The sequence below is a fragment of the Vicia villosa genome, unplaced genomic scaffold (assembly GCF_029867415.1).
Source record: "Vicia villosa cultivar HV-30 ecotype Madison, WI unplaced genomic scaffold, Vvil1.0 ctg.000238F_1_1_3, whole genome shotgun sequence".
NCBI lineage: Eukaryota > Viridiplantae > Streptophyta > Magnoliopsida > Fabales > Fabaceae > Vicia > Vicia villosa.
This window is the reverse complement of record NW_026705093.1, coordinates 299,420-308,214: the sequence shown is the minus strand read 5'-3', so window position 1 is coordinate 308,214 and position 8,795 is coordinate 299,420.

Sequence of the window (8,795 nt, the reverse complement as noted above, 5' to 3'; positions counted from 1 at the left end):
TTAATCTCAGGGGGAGACATATTCACATGCTTATGCTATAGCTGTGTAATTTGTCTTTTGCCGTCTGCTCTTTCTGATCGCAAATTCATATCATTTATATATGTTTTTGTCATCATCAAAAAGGGGGAGATTGTTAGAACAAGATTTGTTCTGATCAATTATCTTAGTTTTGATGATAACAATAATATGAATTTTGCTTAAGATAATATGGTACTCTAATCCAATGCAATTTCCTTTTCAGGAAATATATAAAGAGTATGCATAATTCAGCGCTCAGAAGCTTTGTCTCAAGGGTTCAGCATGCAACATCTGTAACACTCCATTTATTTTCATAATTTAATTTAATTAGATTAATTGAATTATGAGGAATTAAGCAATTGGGCTTGAGTTGTGGTTAGTAAGGGAGGGGGTGTATTGGTAGGCCCTATTACCAATTAAAATAATTTTATTTTATTTTTAATAAAATAGAAGGAGTGGTAGAATAGAGAAGGTTACAGTATTGGGAAAGGAAGTCTGAACGTGAAAAGAGAAGAGGAGCGGAGAAGTGCGACCGAGGAAGAGCGAAGAATCAACCTTCAGGTAAGGGGGGACTCTTCCGTTTATCTTCTATTATGGGATTATAGGTAGTATGATAGAATTGATCGTGTTATTCGCATCAATTGGGTTGTGCTTAGGTTGTAGAAATGTTAGGTTTTTTGGGAGAATTGATTTATAATGAATTGTGTAATCAGGTATGGTGATAATTGGATGGTTGAATGTATTATAAATGTGTTATAATATGTGTTATTTCACTGTATGCGAAATCTGGTTGGAATGAGATTTGTTTGGTAGTGATTCGGTGAAAGAGGGACGAAATCGCAGGCTGTTTTCTGCTATTCGGAGCGCTGGAATTCGCCAGTTCGCGCCGCGTCCAGGAGTTGGCGCCGCGAACCGCGTGGCAGAAGGCCAGGAAGTTTTGTTGTGCTCAGTACGCGCCGCGAGGGTATGGCCGCGCCGCGAAGGCGTAGTTTCTTCTCGTTCCGCGCCGCGAAACCTTGTTTGCGCCGCGAAGGCGTTGTTCCTATTCGTTCCGCGCCGCGAACAGTGTGTGGCGCCGCGTGCTGTTAGTTGTTGCGACTGTCCATTTTGAAAAGTTTTAAAGAGGTGTAACTTTTAAACCGTAAACCGGATTTTGGTTCCGTTTCGAGTACAGTGAAGCTAATCGAATAATTTATATACTCAAATGGTGTTTTGAATTGTGGCTCGAATTATTTTTAGAACACCCGATTTTAATTGTTTGTGGTGAGATATGTTTATAGGTATACTAATGAATGTATTACCTGTATGATGTTGTGGGTATGACTGGTGTTTATTATACATGTATTGTTGGTATGAAATATGTGTTTTATTGATGATTATGACATTGATTGATGTATGTGGGTGATGAGCATGTTATGGTTGATGCATGCATTCATAATCATTTTGTGGCTGATCCTTGACGATGGTGGATCAGTGGTAGCTAATTCCCATTGTGTGGAATTAGTGAGTGGGTGTTACCGTATCCTTGACGATGGTGGGTCGGTGAGTTGGGTTATCCCAGATTTTGGTACCACATGCATGTAGTTGCATTGCATTAGGCTGTTTTGATATTATAACATGAATGGAAGATTGTCCAATGTTATAATATGTGTTAATTTGATTGTTTGCTTGCTGATGGTATGGTTTGAATCTGATCATAACTGTAATTGGGTGAATGGCATGTGAAATGATATTTTATTATTTATATCTTATAACATTAGTTAAATGTGAATGAGACTCACCCTTACTGTTGTTATTTTTCAGATTGAGGAGTAGCTCTCGTACTTGGTGAGGATTAGCTCGTCAAGTAGTTCGTTAGAGTCAGTTGGGTCCGTGTCATGCTCTGGTCGTGTAACACTGGGGGCGTTGTTTAGAATTATTTGCCGAACTTTTTATTTTGGATGGAATTTTATGTTAACGTTTTAAGTCTGTGACTTGGCTGTTTGTTATTCAGATGTTAAAGATAATTCCGCTGTGTTAACATGATGAATCTGAATAAATTTGGTTGACGTTCTCCTTTATGGCATGACATGAGTATTATTGTTTAATTATTTGGAAGTTGTAATGCCCTTATTCATGTTTACTCTGATTATTGTTTATTATTTATGCGGGGTATTAGAAGGGTGTTACAATAGTGGTATCAGAGCATTGTCGGTCGTTGAGTCAGAGTCTTAGTGTCGGTTAATCCCTCGTATGCGATTAGTGTAAGGTTGACACTGTCGATACTTCTTGTTCTAATAGATATTATTTGATATTTAGCAGAACAATGGCTGGAAGAGGAGGAAGAAACGATGACGCTATCGCTGAGGCTCTGGGCATGATTGCTGGTGTGCTGGGAGGGAATGCCAATGGAGCTGGAATTGGTGCTGACAGGCAGCTGAATAGTTTTCAGAGGAACAACCCTCCGTTGTTCAAAGGCACTCACGATCCCGAAGGCGCTCAGAAGTGGCTGAAAGAGATTGAAAGGATCTTCCGGGTGATTGATTGTGACGAAAATCTGAAGGTGAGATATGGGACTCACATGCTGTCTGAAGAAGCTGATGATTGGTGGATGGCTAGTAGGGACGAACTGCAAGCTGCAGGTGTTGCAATCACTTGGGCTGTGTTCAAGAGAGAATTCTTGCGGAGGTACTTTCCTGAGGATGTTAGAGGCAGGAAAGAGATTGAATTTTTGGAGCTGACACAAGGTAACATGACTGTGCCAGAGTATGCGTCCAAGTTTGTGGAGCTAGCAAAGTATTATGTCCACTACAATAATGATGAGGCTAGTGAATTCTCGAAGTGTGTTAAGTTTGAGAATGGTCTCCGCGATGAGATTAAACAGGGTATCAGATACCAGAGGATTCGCAGGTTTGTCGATTTAGTTGACTGCAGCCGAATCTTTGAAGAGGACAATATTAAACTGAAGTCGTCGCACTCTCGCGAGTTAGTCGACAGGAAAGGGAAAAAGCATATGGATCGTGGTAAGCCTTATGGAAAGGGTAACCAGAAAGCTGGAGGCTGGAAGAAGCCTAGTGGGGGAGACTCTAGTGCCCCTATTAAGTGCTTCAAGTGTGGAGAACCTGGACATTGCATTCACGAATGCAAAAGTGAGGAAAAGAAGTGCTATAGATGTGGAAAGGCAGGTCACATTGCTATTGAGTGCAAAGGGAACACTGTAACTTGTTTCAACTGCGGGGAAGAAGGTCATATCAGTCCTAAGTGTCCTAAGCCGAGGAAGAATCAAGCTGGTGGTAAGGTGTTCGCCTTATCTGGTTCAGAGACTACTCCAGATGATCGGTTGATTAAAGGTACGTGTTTTATCCATGGCACTCCTTTAATTGCAATAATAGATACTGGGGCAACTCACTCGTTTATATCATTGGATTGTGCTAAACGACTGAATTTGGAAATATCTGAGATTAATGGAAGTATGGTCATTGACACTCCTGCGTCGGGTTCAGTGACTACTTCGTTCGCTTGTTTGAACTGTCCAATTGATATTTTTGGTAGAGAATTCGGAATGGACTTAGTGTGCCTTCCGTTGGAACAACTTGATGTTATCTTGGGTATGAATTGGTTGCAATTTAACCGGGTTCATATCAACTGTTTCACGAAGACGGTTATTTTTCCTGAAGATGTCAGTGTTGAGGACTTAGAGTTGACGGCTAGACAAGTGGATAAAGCAATGAAGGACGGAGCTGCCGTGTTTATGTTAATTGCATCCATGGAAGTGAAAAAGAAAGCGGTGAGTAGTGACTTACCGGTAGTATGTGAATTTCCAGAAGTCTTTCCAGAAGATGTAAGAGAATTGCCGCCAGAGAGGGAGGTAGAATTTGCTATTGAACTAATTCCTGGAACTAATCCTGTGTCGATGGCACCTTATCGTATGTCGGCATCGGAATTGAATGAGTTGAAGAGTCAATTGGAAGATTTACTTGAGAAGAAATTTATTCGTCCTAGTGTCTCACCGTGGGGTGCACCGGTGTTACTAGTGAAGAAGAAAGAAGGTTCAATGAGGTTGTGTGTGGATTACAGACAACTCAACAAGGTTACTATCAAGAATCGGTATCCCTTGCCGAGGATTGATGACTTGATGGATCAACTAGTTGGAGCATGTGTGTTCAGCAAAATTGACTTGAGGTCGGGATATCATCAGATTCGGGTGAAGACGGACGATATTCAGAAAACAGCATTTAGAACAAGGTATGGTCATTACGAATATACAGTGATGCCATTTGGAGTAACCAATGCGCCGGGGGTTTTCATGGAGTATATGAATAGGATCTTCCATCCTTTTCTGGATCAGTTCGTAGTAGTATTTATTGATGATATTTTAATATATTCTAAGAATGAAAAAGAGCATGCGGATCATCTTAGAGTGGTATTGGAACTATTGAAGGAAAAGAAACTTTATGCAAAACTGTCAAAGTGTGAGTTCTGGTTAAACGAAGTGAGCTTTCTTGGGCATGTAATTTCTAAGGATGGTATTGCCGTTGACCCAACGAAAGTAGAAGCAGTGTCTCAGTGGGAAGCTCCGAGGTCAGTTTCCGAAATCCGTAGTTTCCTTGGTCTGGCGGGTTACTATAGAAAGTTCATTGAAGGTTTTTCAAAGTTAGCATTACCGTTAACTAAGTTGACTAGGAAGGGTCAAGCGTTTGTTTGGGATTCGAAATGTGAAGAAGGATTCCAAGAGTTGAAGAAGAGGTTGACTAGTGCGCCGATCTTGATTTTGCCGAATCCGGCGGAATCTTTCGTTGTGTATTGTGATGCTTCGTTGTCAGGATTAGGAGGTGTACTGATGCAGAATCAACAGGTAGTCGCTTATGCGTCGAGACAACTCAAGGTGCATGAGAGAAACTATCCGACTCATGACTTAGAGTTGGCAGCAGTGGTATTTGTGTTGAAGTTGTGGAGGCATTACCTATATGGTTCAAGGTTTGAAGTATTTAGTGATCACAAGAGGTTGAAGTACCTCTTTGACCAAAAAGAGCTGAATATGAGACAAAGAAGATGGTTAGAATTTCTCAAGGATTATGATTTTGAACTGAATTATCATCCGGGTAAAGCAAATGTTGTTGCCGATGCATTGAGCAGGAAGTCCTTGCATATGTCTATGCTTATGGTGAGAGAATTGGATTTAATTGAGCAATTCCGAGATTTGAGTTTAGTATGTGAAGACACTCCTACCAGTGTTAAATTGGGTATGCTGAAGCTGACTAGTAGTATTCTTGAGGAAATCCGAGAAGGTCAGAAGACTGATGTAGAGTTGGTTGATAAGTTGGCTCTGATTAATCAAGATAAAGGAGGTGAATTCAGAATCGACGAGAATGGTATAATGAGGTTTGGTAATCGTGTTTGTGTTCCTGATGTTGCCGAATTGAGGAAGAGTATTCTTGAAGAAGGACATCGTAGCGGATTGAGTATTCATCCTGGTGCTACCAAGATGTATAATGACTTAAAGAAGCTGTTTTGGTGGCCTGGAATGAAAAAGGAAATAGCTGAATTTGTCTATGCTTGTCTGACTTGCCAGAAGTCGAAGATTGAGCATCAGAAACCGTATGGAGCTATGCAACCGTTATTTATTCCAGAATGGAAGTGGGATAGTATATCTATGGATTTTGTTTCAGGTTTGCCGAGGACGGTGAAGAATTGTGAAGCTATTTGGGTTATTGTAGACAGGTTGACAAAGTCTGCTCACTTTATACCAATGAGAATGGATTACCCAATGGAGAAGCTGGCTCAATTGTATATTGACAGGATAGTGAGTTTACATGGTATTCCTTCGAGTATCGTGTCGGATAGAGATCCAAGGTTTACATCCAGATTCTGGGAAGGTTTACAGAGGGCTTTGGGTACTAAGCTGAGATTGAGTTCTGCTTATCATCCGCAGACGGATGGACAGACGGAAAGAACTATTCAATCACTAGAAGATTTGTTGCGTGCTTGTGTGTTGGAAAGAGGCGGTGCTTGGGATAGTTATCTACCCTTGATCGAATTTACTTACAATAATAGTTTTCACTCGAGTATTGGTATGGCTCCGTTTGAAGCTTTGTATGGTCGGAGGTGTAGAACGCCTTATGTTGGTATGAATCTGGCGAAAGTGCCGTGATTGGACCGGAAATTGTTCAGGAGACAACAGAGAGGATCAAGATGATTCAGGAGAAGATGAAGACTTCTCAGAGTCGTCAGAAGAGTTATCATGATAAAAGAAGGAGGACACTTGAATTTCAAGAAGGAGATCATGTGTTCTTGAGGGTGACTCCCACAACTGGTGTTGGTAGAGCACTGAAATCAAGGAAGTTGACTCCGCGATTCATTGGTCCGTTCCAGATTACGGAGAGGGTGGGAGAAGTGGCGTATCGTATTGCGTTGCCACCGACGCTTGCGAATCTGCATGACGTATTCCATGTATCGCAGTTGAGGAAATACATTGCTGATCCATCTCATGTGATCCAAGTCGATGATGTACAAGTAAAGGACAATCTGACAGTTGAAACTTTGCCTATGAGGATTGAAGATCGGAAAGTGAAACAATTGCGTGGCAAGGAGATAGCGTTGGTCAGAGTAGCTTGGGGAGGACCAGCCGGTGGAAATGTTACGTGGGAATTGGAGAGCCAGATGAGGGACTCCTACCCGGAACTCTTTGCCTAAGGTATGTTTTCGAGGACGAAAACTATTTAGTGGGGGAGAGTTGTAACACTCCATTTATTTTCATAATTTAATTTAATTAGATTAATTGAATTATGAGGAATTAAGCAATTGGGCTTGAGTTGTGGTTAGTAAGGGAGGGGGTGTATTGGTAGGCCCTATTACCAATTAAAATAATTTTATTTTATTTTTAATAAAATAGAAGGAGTGGTAGAATAGAGAAGGTTACAGTATTGGGAAAGGAAGTCTGAACGTGAAAAGAGAAGAGGAGCGGAGAAGTGCGACCGAGGAAGAGCGAAGAATCAACCTTCAGGTAAGGGGGGACTCTTCCGTTTATCTTCTATTATGGGATTATAGGTAGTATGATAGAATTGATCGTGTTATTCGCATCAATTGGGTTGTGCTTAGGTTGTAGAAATGTTAGGTTTTTTGGGAGAATTGATTTATAATGAATTGTGTAATCAGGTATGGTGATAATTGGATGGTTGAATGTATTATAAATGTGTTATAATATGTGTTATTTCACTGTATGCGAAATCTGGTTGGAATGAGATTTGTTTGGTAGTGATTCGGTGAAAGAGGGACGAAATCGCAGGCTGTTTTCTGCTATTCGGAGCGCTGGAATTCGCCAGTTCGCGCCGCGTCCAGGAGTTGGCGCCGCGAACCGCGTGGCAGAAGGCCAGGAAGTTTTGTTGTGCTCAGTACGCGCCGCGAGGGTATGGCCGCGCCGCGAAGGCGTAGTTTCTTCTCGTTCCGCGCCGCGAAACCTTGTTTGCGCCGCGAAGGCGTTGTTCCTATTCGTTCCGCGCCGCGAACAGTGTGTGGCGCCGCGTGCTGTTAGTTGTTGCGACTGTCCATTTTGAAAAGTTTTAAAGAGGTGTAACTTTTAAACCGTAAACCGGATTTTGGTTCCGTTTCGAGTACAGTGAAGCTAATCGAATAATTTATATACTCAAATGGTGTTTTGAATTGTGGCTCGAATTATTTTTAGAACACCCGATTTTAATTGTTTGTGGTGAGATATGTTTATAGGTATACTAATGAATGTATTACCTGTATGATGTTGTGGGTATGACTGGTGTTTATTATACATGTATTGTTGGTATGAAATATGTGTTTTATTGATGATTATGACATTGATTGATGTATGTGGGTGATGAGCATGTTATGGTTGATGCATGCATTCATAATCATTTTGTGGCTGATCCTTGACGATGGTGGATCAGTGGTAGCTAATTCCCATTGTGTGGAATTAGTGAGTGGGTGTTACCGTATCCTTGACGATGGTGGGTCGGTGAGTTGGGTTATCCCAGATTTTGGTACCACATGCATGTAGTTGCATTGCATTAGGCTGTTTTGATATTATAACATGAATGGAAGATTGTCCAATGTTATAATATGTGTTAATTTGATTGTTTGCTTGCTGATGGTATGGTTTGAATCTGATCATAACTGTAATTGGGTGAATGGCATGTGAAATGATATTTTATTATTTATATCTTATAACATTAGTTAAATGTGAATGAGACTCACCCTTACTGTTGTTATTTTTCAGATTGAGGAGTAGCTCTCGTACTTGGTGAGGATTAGCTCGTCAAGTAGTTCGTTAGAGTCAGTTGGGTCCGTGTCATGCTCTGGTCGTGTAACACTGGGGGCGTCGTTTAGAATTATTTGCCGAACTTTTTATTTTGGATGGAATTTTATGTTAACGTTTTAAGTCTGTGACTTGGCTGTTTGTTATTCAGATGTTAAAGATAATTCCGCTGTGTTAACATGATGAATCTGAATAAATTTGGTTGACGTTCTCCTTTATGGCATGACATGAGTATTATTGTTTAATTATTTGGAAGTTGTAATGCCCTTATTCATGTTTACTCTGATTATTGTTTATTATTTATGCGGGGTATTAGAAGGGTGTTACAACATCAGAACATGGTCTGGCAAGACATCAGAAGATGGTCGAAGCAGAATCAGAACATGGGTCTATGGAAGCATCAGAAGAACATGAGATCAGAAGCACTGAAGTTCTGATGGTATCACGCTCAGAAGCACTTCAAGGTCAGAAGATCAGAAGATGCTTTGCACCAAGCTGTTTGACTCTGATGATA